The sequence below is a fragment of the Motacilla alba genome, chromosome 10, assembly GCF_015832195.1.
Source record: "Motacilla alba alba isolate MOTALB_02 chromosome 10, Motacilla_alba_V1.0_pri, whole genome shotgun sequence".
Classification (NCBI taxonomy): Eukaryota; Metazoa; Chordata; class Aves; order Passeriformes; family Motacillidae; genus Motacilla; species Motacilla alba.
This window is the reverse complement of record NC_052025.1, coordinates 5,331,805-5,345,828: the sequence shown is the minus strand read 5'-3', so window position 1 is coordinate 5,345,828 and position 14,024 is coordinate 5,331,805. Positions and strand designations below refer to the sequence as shown.

Here is a 14,024-nt window from a genome sequence, read left to right as displayed (position 1 = left end):
AAACCTTATCATTAACTGCAGCTTTTATGGCTTGAAGGCTCCACCTGCAGCCAAGCATTGTATAATCCTCAAGGAATTCCTTAGGTTTGCAAATGTCTAATGCTTTTAAGTTACGTAGACTTAAATATGAAGTTCACAAAACCCAAGGTTTTCTGTTTTGTTTGTCAAATCTTGACCCAGCCCATCAATCACTCTGCAGTACTGAGAGTCAAGGGCTCTCCCCTTGCCATTTGCCTGGATGCAGGTGCAGGGGCTGTTTCCAGAGGCTCACTGATCTCAGAATTGAAGTTACACTGGAGGACCATTGCTACTGCAATGCTATGAACAGCTATTGCTATGAATAGCATCTTTGGGAATTCTCACATGAAGCTTGTTTATCAGATAGCAAGTGTTAATATTTAATACTAACAGCAATCTTTGATAAGTCAAGTGACTTCCACAGTTTCTCCTTCAGAGCTAGACCTCCAATGCCTGAGCTACTGTCTGCATCTACAGCCAGCTGGATTCAGCAGCTTCCACACTGGAATAAAACCTGGCATGGCAAGTGATGCAGGATGAGGAGGTCTAGTCCATCACTCTGTACTAAGCAGGCAAGTATTGTCAGAATTACTGAGAACCCAAACAAAGCAAGCAGCCTTCTAGCCTACAGCAGCTCCAGTAGGTCTGAAAATAAGGACATAAATAAGGGGAACAAGTCTGCATTTGCTCTGACGCTACCAGTGGCTGTCACCACAATTCAGCCACCTCACCTGAGAGTCAATTATCATGAAATGAAAACATAGCACTTGCATTGCAGAGGCTCCTGAAACTCATTTGGGTACCCTGAGGACATACCAGAGGAAAGATGAGCCCTCCAGCCACCTGCAGCTATATATAACAGGGTCAATGTGACAAAAAAAGTTGAGAAGAGTTTTATGGGACACCCCTAGACATAGGCCAGGAATAGCTGAATCACAGCTTTTCAGTAGGCAACATCATTCATCCTCTCCCCCTCCTTCACAGCAAGCATAAGCACAAGTATTCAAAACTACAAAAATCTCAGGAGTTCAGCCCCTAATGTCCCCGACTGCAGGACATTCATCCTCCATTTCTATTTCCAAAATAGTTTCCATCTTACCTTCAAAGCATAGAGGAAGGCCAAGAGAAAGCCCATGTAATTAATCATGGAGGTTTCAAGAGAAAGGAGGCTGTAGATAGTACCTCTGTTATCTCTGTGCTCTCACCTCTTCTTTAAAACAGAAATAATTCTCCATGATGCAGACCTCTCAAATCCCACCCACAGTTTTCCTCCTTCCCAGCTTCACTTGGACTAAGGCAGATTTCTTCCAGCATTCAGCTCTACAAGACCTGTTTTACATCAATGATTCCCTATTACTTTGTATGAGTTACTGCATTATTTATTAGTTTAAAATGTAATGTTACGTAATCCCATCAAATGTACTTTTAATATTAAGCAATGAAGAGGAAAGTATAATGACAGGACAACGCACAATTTAACATCAAACATTTTTCTGACTGTTAATAATTATCCTCTATTTTTTTAGTAACCACATTTAACTCTTCATTCTCTTCTGATCCAAACATTTCACCAGGGCTATGAGCAATTCCACTCTCACTATTTTTGTAAGATCTTTTTTTTATAATGCAGTGCCTAGGACAAGACCCAACATCCAGCATGAGGCTATGCTATTTATCTAGGGCTTATTCTTAACTACTATTCCACAATGCAGGATAATTTTGGATTATTACAGAAAATGGGAATTTATATATTAAATACCTCAATTAACTGTGTTTTGATTTTACTGACTTCTCTTTTTCCAGCAGACTTTGCTAACATTGGCATGCCTTGCTGTTGTCATGGCAATGAAAGGAGTCTGTATGGTTTGGGATGTGACTCAGAAAAAAATTTATACAGAAATGGGCCAACAATTACAACAAAGGACATTGAACGTTTCTGTGCCACCAGTTAATAAATGGTCAACGGGAAAAAAAAAGAAAGATCGCAAATCTGAACAAATGATACTGAACAAAACCTGATTGGACAGAAGACACCAAATTATTACTTGTGACCCTCTCTTGCATTTAGGTCTCTGTATAGCTTTATCATCCCCAAGAGTAATTAAAATCACAGTGATCTGCCTGGGCAGTTACTTAACCATAACAGAACCCAGATTCGCCCAAAGAAGTGACATTCTTAGTGTTTAGAAATATGAGGAGTCTTGTATTGTGGACTTACCCCAATAAAAAACAGTCTCGAAGCTATCATCTCTGTGAGGGCCCAAAGGCAAGGCTCTTCTCATGGCTCACACTTTACATGAGGCAAAAGGGAGGCGAGTTTGCCAATTAAAAGATGAGGAAAGGAGCCTGTGGCAGTCACTGAGGAGGTGTGGACAGAGCAGTTGCAAGCACTGAAAAACATGACTAAAGTCAACCTACACCAATCTACGAAATGCATGGAAAAATAATTTTTAGCTAGACATTCACCTATGTCTTCCATATGTTACTCCTGACAACACTGGCTCTTTTCCTGTGGATCCAAGGTATGCGAGGGGAGCTGTTATTAGATCATTTGCCTGGGCAGGGATGCCAAATATGAAGGCACTGAAATATATGCATCTGTGTCAGCCCTTAATTTCAACTTGTGACTCATGTTCTGGAGTGACAGTTCCTCTGCCTGGCACTTCCTGTTCATACCAAGCTGAGCCATACTAAGTGTTATTTATTAGAAAGCAAACTAAAGCCACATCCACACGGCCAGCTGGCTCTTACCCCAGTACAAATCATCAGTGCCACAGAATCAGCAGTTTCAGAGTTCAGGACTGTAGGTAGTCACGTCACTTCTTTTCTACTGGACTCAACTGTGAAATGCAGAGTAGGAACCAGCCTGAAGTAACCTCAGATTTAAGATCTAGTTCAATCCATGGCCCTGTCTCCCTTTCTTTAGCTAGCTGGTAACTTCTTCAAACTGTTTCGCTCAGCCTAGCTTTGTATCAAGGTTCCATACCTCAGAAATGCCCTTGGCCAAGCCAAGACAGGAAACATTCCAGTGAACCACTGGGGAAAAGGCATGGGAATCAAGAGGGGTTTGCACTGGAAGACAATGAATGATAATGTACTGGGGAAATTAAAAGGATTATCTGTGAGCAACTAAGTAACAACTGAATTCATGCACAAGACTAATTCCAAACTAATCTATGCATGGGTATGAAACATTTTGAGCATATGTGGCAAGCAGGTTACTCGGACTTCAAGAGGATTAGTAATTCTCATTACCTCAATACGGTAGCATGCAGTGCACAGCTACAGTGCAGCTCAAATACTGTGTCACAATAATACCTATATGCATAAAAACAATGAAGAGTACTAATCAACAAAGAGAATGGCCAATGGTCAAAGTAGCACTCATAGGATTGCCATTCCTAGTTGCATTCTTATGGGTTGTTCACAATTCCTTTGGGGTCTCATGAGTGAATTTTGGTGCTTTGCTTTAAAAACCCCTGTTGCACAACGCTGTAGTGCCTCTCCGCTTCCCATGCTTTTAGCAACACAGCCAGGAAAAGAAAAGTGCCTGTCACAATTGCTTTCCCCTCCCACACCCTGTAGTCTTTCCTACTCAGTGAGCAAGACCTTTGAATGGAAGCAAGGGGAAAAGGCAGCACAGGGCTCTAACAACCCCTTTGTGCTTCCTACTGGAGACTCCCCGTCCCTTTGCGTTTCGAGTGGAGAGGTTACCCAGCTTCCATGGCCCTGGAGCAACGGGAGCAAACAGACCGACTGCTCTTGGCAGGACACGGGGGGATGGACCCGAGCTCTGCCAAATATAGCACGCAAGAGCTGTGTGCATCCCCAGCAACCTCAGAGCCCTCCCAAAAGGGAGCACCCGCAGGGTTGCACCAGTTAATATTGACAGAGAGTTGCATCATTTCAAACTGGGCTCAGCAGCAAAGGAACGCTTGAACTGTTTCAAGCAAGCACTGTTCTAGTTTCTTCAATGGAATCCAAGACAGGTGAAAAGTTTAGGAAATAAAGACTAAAGTTTATGCAATTTACAAGCACAGCATTGATCCAGTCCCCATTTCCATAACCAGAAAAAAAGCCTTTATTTAGAGGGCTTCAGTTAAGCAAAAAGCTTCAGTTTTTTTCACTGAGGCCATCTGACCCTGATGAGACCCTTCCTCGTTATTTCTCTCTGAAGTAAGTTTTACATCCAAGTACTGGCACAGACCTGCTTTCAAATTACTCTAATCTTTTTGCACAAATGCAAAATACTATTATCCTTTACCACATTTTTCCATGCAAGATCCTATTCATAATTTCTTTCATCAAGAATTTAATTTTGAAAGTCAAAATATATAATAATCTTATAAAAGGCAAATAGTAAACCTAGGAAAAGCATTTTTTTAAATAATTGTGAGTTAGGTTTTCATTGCAGAATACAAATGCATGAAAAAGATAAGAGCTGTCCTCAAAATTAGCAACATTCCAAGACCATGATTACACACAGTACTCAGGTCATCGTGCCACATGAAACCTGAAGGCCTGAAAGATACTGAAAAACCTTTCGGCTGTACAGCATATTCAAATGCACTGTTAAGCATTTTTAGAAACAATTTATTTTTTGCACATTATCTAGATCATTCCTCAAAATAAACCAGATAAAAATTAAAACAAAAGATTTTAAAAAAATCTTCTTAGGGAAAAAACCCCAAAACTTACACCTCTATTTTTTGCCTCAGAATTCCTCTTTCTGAACTTGGGCTACAAAAGCAATTGATTTTTCTCTGAGTTTATCTTTCTTTTCAATTTTGACACTTGTGTCTTCTTTGCTCATGCTCCATTTCACTAGTTTTCCCTCCCTCTTCCTAACAGTTATTTGTCTAGTTCTCTGACTGCTTGGTTTTTTTACTGACTTTTCTTTGGCTTCTGTCAGTTCATTAACATCTTGCTAGTCTTTAACTCAAAGTGAATATTCCAGCTGTTGTCTGAAAGCTGTACAATGAGGAATTATCCTTGTACTTTCATGAATCAATGACTACTCTGTAAGGCTAAAAGCAGTATTTCTCTTCCCATTGTTTTCACTTTTCCTTTCATTCCATTTGTTCTTGCATTCAATTTTTTCCAGCAAACACCACAAGACAAATGATACCCTCTCGCACCTTCCACTTTGAGATCTCACAATATTTTTCAAAAAGAATCCTCTTTCCCTTAGATGAGGGGGGGCGGAAATGTACAAATAGGATAGAGTTATCCCAATATGTCTAGCACAGGCTGTGTTTCAGTTCAGCATGTTACCAAATATTCTCCTTTTACAAGAAAACTGCGTGCTCACAGTGGCCTGTGTAGAAGGGACTGGTAAAGTTCCAAACTGCTTTTTGCTGTCCCACAGAGCTCCTCGGGCTGCTTTCACCACAGCAGCTGGCTGCTGCTGGGCAAGGGGCGCGCCCACTCACAAGGGAGACTCGGAAGTGTAAAGGTCACTTTCCAAATGAATACTGAAAAAAAATCTTTCACTTGAAGTGCTATCATCATCTTCATTTCAGAGAGGGCAAAACTAAGCCCAGACAGATGGAGCCACTTTTCCAATACCAGGGTTTAACCCAAAAGCCCAGAGCTCCTTCCACATGTATTCTGGATTTGTATGCGCCATGAAGTCCTGGACTTGACAGACAATCACAGAGCATCCAACAGACATTTCCTCTTTGACACAGCTAATTCAGCCCTGTGTGTTAAATCAATTTAATTACAGAATCACATGGAAAATAACATTTAAAACCTTTCACTCCTCTTCCCAAGAGTGAAACCAAACTACTACCCAACACGCCTTAGTAGTTTTCTCTTTTTGTTTGTTTAAAAAAAAAGCCTGGAATTCCCCTAAAAGAAAAACACAAAATAACCCCAAGTTTTGCTTTGAAATGGAAAGCAGTTCCATTATATAGAAATGTTTGGCCAGATGAATAGAAAGCTCTGTCCTTTGCACAAAAAGGTCTGCAAAGAGCATCCTTTTTAACCAAGCTGGTGTTCTAAAGAACAGCCCATCAATACATCTCTGAGTAATTTGCATATTTAGGACGGGATGTAAGTTATTGCTATCTGAACTTTATGGATCATTTTTTGAATTAGCTTAGAAATTCTTTATGTCAGTTTTCTGCTTCCAGCTGAAGCGCTCACCAAGTTCCTACTCTCTGCTATCACATATAGAGTCTGCCACATCAATGTACAATTAGATACCTGCTGTGCCAGCCTTGGAGTGAGGAGAGCGTTTGGGATCCTTTTTGGTCCTGCTCCCACATCTGTATTTCAGTGAGGTTATCCAGTGCTGAATACTGGTGCTAAGAATGAAGTGCAAGCTATGGAATTACACCTACTGATAAGAAGGGTGCCAGAATGGCTCATTTCAGCATGGTGACATGGGAACAAAAATAGGCATCTCTTTTCTGTTGCTGTGGGGTGTCACAGAATCAAAACTCCTACTGTATTGGAAGGACACGGTACATGGACAATGCCTAAGGACAGTGGATTGGCCCACACCCACTGCCATCTCCTACACCTCCCCTAGTGTTTGCTGCCCACATTGTCCAATACTGTGACCCTTTCCCACCTCTCCCAGCTTCTCCTCAGTGTCATTCCCCTGCTGCCCTCATTCACTACCCTTTCTGCCCTTTTTAAGAACATGTTCCAGTTTGTCTCTCTCTCATCAACACGTGAACATGTGACCCAGCCCCCTGCGCTGCAAGGCCAGCCAGTCTGCAAACAAACTTTATTCCAGTTGGCCCCTGCTCAGTACACACAACACGACCAGTGCAGCAGCCGCTGCCGTGCACTGACGGGGGGGCACGTGTGTCCTTCAGCCTGGCACAGAGGAGCTCCAGTGCGACACTGACCTGGTGCTTGGAAGGGCAACGTGTCCCACATCAGTGCTCACTCACTTCCCCAGGCAGAGGAGAAGCTCCAGCATCGGCTGAGTGTAACAGAAGTTGGGGGAGGCACAGGAGCGAGACAGTTTGGTATTTTATTTTGTCTGCAATATTTTCAATGCTGGGATTCCAACTGGCCCACCATCATTCACAAGCTTTCTGTTGGATGTATAGCTATACACAACAGAGAACAAACACCTGGAAATGCCACTCCAAGAAATGTCCTTAACTCTTCTTCCATGTAACAGGTGTCTTAAACATATGCCAAAGGAATTAAAACCAAAACCGATGTCATCCTTTCAATGCAGCAGCTGAATAAAACCATACAAATTAATGTTATTGTTAATGGGCTGCTGGAAGAAGGATTTTTAAAGTTCATGACTGAAGACGAAACAAAAAAAAAAAAACCCAGTCATTTACTTTGGCCACAGTTTATAAGCAATGCAACAGTCATGACCCAGCTAAACCAAAAGCAGCAAGGCAGCTGAAGCAACATGGACAACACTTTCTATTACAGTGCACACTTCATGTAAGGGTGTCCTCCTTGAATTAAAAGCTGACATGCTACTGTGAAAACAAGGAATCAACACTAGTGGAAGATAATGCAGAAGTACCGTTCACAGCAGCAGCAGTTTGCAGGAAAGTAATTTGGGACATATGGACTGAGAACACTGAGAGGCAACCCCTGCTCAGGATTTGAAAGAGAAGGTAGCCTGAAGAAACATTGCTGGGTCTTGCCTCCAGATTTCAAAGGACAAAGTATTAAGTGAAAAACTTTTATAAATACACTGGTACTATTAGTGAAAGAGAGAGTGATCGCTTACACCAGGCCTTTCCCAAAGCAGAAGTGTAGTCCTGTGGCCTGGGCAAGAAGGAAGCTTCCTGTCACAATACCCATCAACCCAGACTACTCTGCTTGCTGGTTATCCATTACTGGCAACTCTTGGGCAGAAACCCTGTGAGGACCTGCAGTGATGCTCTCCAGCACACCCCTGCCAGGACCCCTGCGCACACCCAGTCCTTAGGGTTTATCTTATGATCCCATGCCGTACCAGGGAATTATGAGCTGGGCACTGCAGAAGAGATTAGGCTGTAAAGCACAAGGATCAGGAAGACAATTAGGCAAAACACAAGTGAAATAACAGGGGTGGCAGGTATCTGCCTGTCCATCTTTCCACACACTGATCTGGGACAGTGGAATTTTCAAACCAAAGTTCATTCCAGTCCAGCCTTCTCTAACATGCCCCAGGATCCACAGCCACGCCTAAACTGAGGCAGGACAGATAGAAAGTCTACACCAATGAAAAGAGCACAGACATGGGCTCTTCCTTTGAAGCAGGCCACTGAGAAGGCTTTTGAGGTTTTGCAAAGACAGAAATGCTCAGATCTAAATAGAGAGAGAGAGAGTGCAGCATAGGTCAAAGCTCCTTCAGAAGAGCATTTGGTAGACATGTGTAACCCTGTCCTTCAGAGAGCTTAGGGTCAGACTTAATTCAAGACGTTCTCCTCTATCTGGAAATAATGGTTTTTACAGCACAAGAAATCAGGCTGCGCTGCGCAATAGTTTGACATAGGAATGTGAAGGACTGCAGGCCAGTATAGGACAGGAAACAAAGGACAGCCATTGGATCCCAGCGCAGCAGCAGGGCACAGCTCAGGCATGCCAAAAGCAATTAGTGCCACGGGAAACGGGCCAGCCTGCCACGGCCAGCAGCCATCCCTTCTCAACAGCTACAGGGCATCTGCACTGCAGCTTGACACGGTGCCAGCCACGGGGCACCTCCAAACACACAATGTCACTCCATATTTTGGGATACTGGAACAGAGAACATAAAAGTACCACCTAGCAAATGCCCAGCAACTTCTCCCAGCAGTGAGGCATCATTTCTGTATCTTAACTATGAAGTGATCAGATGCTTAACTCCCCTTAAGTTACAGTTCAGTAAGAAGTTAAGAAGGTTTTAAGCCTATATTTAAAAATAAGCATTAATCCAGTCTTTTCACAAACATGCTCGATTTTTGTGAGCAAGAACCCATGTGACAAAACAAGTCAAGTTAATCAGTGTCTTGCTAAGCCTCAGAGGATATTTCACACCATTCTGAAAGCTGCCCACGACTAGACAGTGCTCAGACACCATGCAGAAACACGGTAAGGGATTTTAAATAGAATACTGTGACAAATTTGCTAGTTTCTTTTATGTGTTAATTATCTAAGCCATTTGAAGAGCACATACATCTTTATTACAATATATCTCAATTCTGCTGATCTTGAGCATTTGGATCAGAAGAGATCTTGGCTAACATTTTATAGCTCTACGCATAACTTTCTCTGAAGTCACTGCCCTCAAAATCACTGTCCTATTTACAGTTTTAGTGAACAAAATTCAAAAGTAAATAGTGTGTCACTTCCAAAGTACTTAAGACTTAACATGTGCTGGGGTGAAAACCACAAGTCTGGCATGAACTGTACTGCCTGAGAACAGCTTCACTAGCATGCTATTTCAACAGAGCACAAGAAAGCTGCAGTACTCATTAGAAAGAAAAATTGGTAAGGAGAGAAAATCTTTACTTCATGCAATTAGAATGATACTAGGACATGAACATGACCTTTCTTTTGGATGGCAATAGCTGTACATAGCTATTAAGTACAGGAAAAGTTTACTGTAGATAAATATTATGAAAGCTCGATTAAAAGCAGCTGCATAAAAACTGATTTGAAAAGTAAATAAGATTTGATAACTTTCCAATTTTTTTTAATTTGGTGGTTTCAGATTTTTTTTTAACAAAACTTCTGTGTAATCTTTTGTTCCTTGTTTCTCCAGGGATTTGTTAAGCAAAGCTGCTACAAGTACAAAAAAGCATACGAGGCTGGGTGGAGTAAGGGGAAACCTGTCTGAGGGAGCATTTGAACATTCTTAGCTTTCCTTTGCTACCAAATAAAATGTCTGAACTTGATAACGAATGAACACTAGTGTTGATTCAGTACAGAAAACTAGCTTTTCAACTGATTCTTAGACTCCCATGACAATGTTGGAAGTCCATTTTGCTCAATTTCCCTAGAGTTTCCATTTCTTCTGAGAAGAAGAAATGTATTCCGACAGATAGCTGTAGATTTTTTTTGCCTCAAACTAAGCAAGTCACACATTTTTGTTCCCAAGCAGATTTTTCTTGATTTTATTAATTATTTTTCTTAATTACTGCACATCACCTTGCAGGTTTAAGTTTAATTAGTTTCAAAGCAGACTGAGATAGACACTGGTCCTAACCAAAGCCAAGAGAAATAACATTTCAGCTACCTCTTAATAATACTTACTAGACAATGGTTCAATTGAACTCCCTAACAAATTCTGATTTTTTTTTTTAATTCTGTCAACTGTTTTATCAGCCTTAAATTCAGGTGCAGAGATTCAATAGCCAAAACACCTTTCAGAACCCACTCTCAGGTCGTGGCACAGGTGTAGTGCATAGCACAGCGAGCATTGCCATGTGAGGTGCATTTACTTGAATCAGAACCATCTGTGCTGCTCACAAGCAGCGGAGAAAAATGGAATCAGACAGATTTAGTCATCCAAGGGCACACGTTCTATCAGCTTGCCAGGAAAGCCCCACTGAGCTCACTTGATGCTCAAGTAGGAGACATGAACAAAGATACTAGAATACCTGTTTCGAAAGGTGCCTTTTGGTTCCCACAAAACGCAACATTTTCTGGAGGAAAATTTGTTTGCTGCAGGCTTAGAAGAGGCACTTTCACTGATTCTTCCACTAGGGAGTGGAAAAGAATCGAATTCTTTTCATAAATGAAAAGTTGTCTGGGTGCAGAGTCAGAAACATGGGCCAAACCACGTGGGGACTGCTTGAAAAGTCTCCTTTAGGCCTTCAGTCACCCTTCTGGAGCCCAAAGGATTCCCTCTGTCAGCCCTGTTACCTGGTGGGACTGGGAATCCCATGTTCCCATCAGTGCTGTTTGGAGTGGTAAGAGTTTTATCACTCAGCGTGTCGCTTCCAGGCTACGTTGTGTGGAAGTGACAACAGAAGGAGAAGGAAATGCTACATCCACCACAGCCTCAGAAGAGTATTTATCTATCACTTGCAGATAAGAAGTACCTTGTCAGCAGCCTCCCCTTAACCGTACTGTACACGGGGTATCTGTTAAGGGGGCAAAGGTGTCTCCCTAATAATCACCACTCAAACAGAAAGTGCCAGGTCGCCTCAGCTCTGTGCAGTGGATCACTCACTGGAGACACACAGAGCAGCTCCTGAACAGCTAGCAGCAACCCCCAGAATTCAGCCCTCTGATTTTTCAGCATGCTTTCTAAGAAGCTCTAACCCTCACAAAAACACCAATAGGGACAGGTCAGTCCTCTTCCTTGCTAAAATTCACCTCCTTGATGGCTGATCTGTGTCTCCCAAAACAACACTGTTCTGCCAGAATCTTTCAAAGTTCCTGCAGATCTCTATTAACGATCAGGCATCCCCTTTAGCATGAGCAGTACCAACAGCAACAAAGGGAGATGCAGACGCTTCAGATCACAGCAGCTAGTAAGTATTTTAATTCATTTCAATTACAGAAATTGCTTGAAGCTAAGGCACGCAAACTGCTAGTGCAGGTTTTGTCGTGAAGACCCTGTCCCAAAAGGCATTGAAAGTCATGTCCCAGACTTGCAGGCAGCATTGCCATTTTTGTCACATTCAGGTATTGTTGTTCTTTTATTTTGGTTTAAGTTGACAGAAGAAATTTTTATTGCCCTCTTCTGTTAATAAGAGTTTTCTGGCAGCAGATAGCTTCAGTGGTGTGAGACCCTGCTTGGTCTGCCTTTAACACTAGACATAAATCACTCGCACAGAGAGTTCTAAAGACACATGGACTTGGTATGACATGCGGTGGTGAAAAAGCCTCTATTTCCCCACAGGGCTTTTTGGCCATTTAACTGTTACTCATCATGTAACTGAACTTATCAAAAATGAAACCCAATCCAAAAACTCCATTAAGTTTTACTTTACTCAGTGGAGCAAAAACCATTAAACAGAATAAATGTTCATCATCATCATCAATGGGAAAAAAAATTTCTCAGTTCCATTTCTAACAGTCTGTAGCCTGTTGATTTTCAAAACAAACAATGAACATCTGGAATTCTTCCAGTGACTTTTAAAAGAAATAAACAAGTCCTCCTTGAAATGAAAAATCTGAGTGGAAGTACAGTTTGGGGTGAGGAGAACAAGGCAAGAAATCTGCATCAAAAGACAGTAAGAAAGGATCTCACAAACTCTTACAATCATACTCCCTTGTTTGACAATTTAGAAAGGTGTACCTGTGTGGAGGGATAGAACGTAAGAGAATGGTGCAGGAGGCAATCTCACCCCTGAGGAGTCGCAGCTGTACTGATCACCAAAGATTAGGAACAGGCCACAGCTGTGTCCAAAGAGGATGAGTGCTGCTGAAGAGTGGGTTAGCTGGTTCAGAAGGGAGCTGGAGTTCCTTGGCTGTACAGTGAAGGAGTCAGTGCTGTGAGGAGCTGCCCATGAGAAATCACCAAGAAGGTATGGGACTTTTGCAATAAGATGACAACATACTAGCACATTTATCTTCATTCTGCTCTCTAGAGATTTTGTTCAGAGGTCTTTCCCTTCAAAGTACTCTTACTGAAGATCACTGCTGGTTCTGAAGTGATTGAAACCCCAAACCCCTGTCACATCTGCCCCAAACCACACTTTCCTAGACAGAATATATGCATTGAACTTACGTTTTCTGCCTCCTCGGCCCTTATGATGCAAAAAGCAAACTTTATTTTCATGAAAACTGCATCATTTTTTTTCCACAGTATTTTATGAAAAGCGAAAGCTGGCAGACTTTCCTTATGAACATATGGGTCTCACTGATAAGGCTATCTCAAGCACTTCATCTGTGCTATGGTATGCAGTCTATGCCACCTCAGACGCACCCCACCCATGTCTTGCAGGCTCTAAGACCCCTTCCACTAAAAACAGCAACTTTGATACTTGCTAATGTTGAAAACCCTTGGTGTGACTCTACAATTATTAATTAGCATATCCAACAAATTGCCTGCCCTCTGGGGCACATTCAATCCCTACAAAAAAGACACTGATGGGCAGGGACCTACTACACCAGGTTAAAATAAACAACTGCAGGTGCTTTTCCCCACCATTAAAAAAAATTCTAAAAAGCTTTTCAAGTGCTTTTCAGCGCCTCATCAGAGCCCTCAAATCATTCTACACATACAGAAAAACATTTCCACAATTACTAATGGGCCGTGGATAACTCACAGAATAAAAAATGCATACCTGAAACCACTGGAATCCTTCAGTGCTGCACTGGACCGTGGGAGAGTGTCTGCCTCTGGAGGCAGCCCTGAACTGTCACCTGGAACCAGGCAGCAAGCTCCTCCTGTGCAGATAGCAAAGTCCTTCAACACAGCGACCAGAAGTGCTGCAGCTTCTCTCTCGCTCCCTCTCTGCCAGGGAGGTTGCTCAGAGCACAGGGAGTGAGCATTTGTCACTACAACAACCCTGGTGTTGAGGGCTCTCAGCTGAGAAGGGTGAGACCTCTGGTAGCCACAAGGCACACAAGAACCATTTCTGTATTTTAGCTCAAATGCCTTAAGCACACACCATTGCGTGTGACTAAACAGCCTCAGCTTTCAGAGCAAAACAAGGGGATGACACCCATTGGCTCTGAGCACTGAGACCCAGGAAATCACTTCTGGAATGGAGCTGCTACAGCTAACTATGAAAAGAAACTACAGGAAGGAAACAAGTGGCTTTTGCTCCACAGAGCAGAGGCTTCTGAAGGACAGGAGCGGTTCAGCTTCACTGTGTGCAACTGCAACATCTCTGTGTGCAGAAAATACAGCTGTCCCTCCTGATAGCAGCACTCCCAGGTTCCTCTAACAGCAGCCTGAAAAATTCTAGATTTACCAACTACAGCCAAAACTGAGGTCCTTGCAGCTCCTTTTTACCTCTCCATCAGTAACACCAGGATACACTCCTCAAGAAAATCATCAATTGTCTTACGTGCTCTCGAAAGCCCAAAGCTAGAGATCTAAATAATTTGATACAGTTTGCCCCGCTAACTGATCAGTCATTTGATAACCG

The 14,024-nt window shown here is 42.4% G+C and overlaps 1 protein-coding gene across 1 annotated transcript in view; it reads right to left on the bottom strand.

Annotated features, from left to right (window-relative positions):
• The window catches only part of HERC1 (HECT and RLD domain containing E3 ubiquitin protein ligase family member 1), a 96,056-nt gene extending 83,651 nt beyond the window's left edge, over positions 1–12,405 (bottom strand). Inside the window, 1 exon segment of the mRNA XM_038147620.1 lies at positions 12,273–12,405. The gene's annotated coding sequence lies outside the window, so the exon portion shown is untranslated.
• Positions 12,406–14,024: the final 1,619 nt, after the last annotated feature.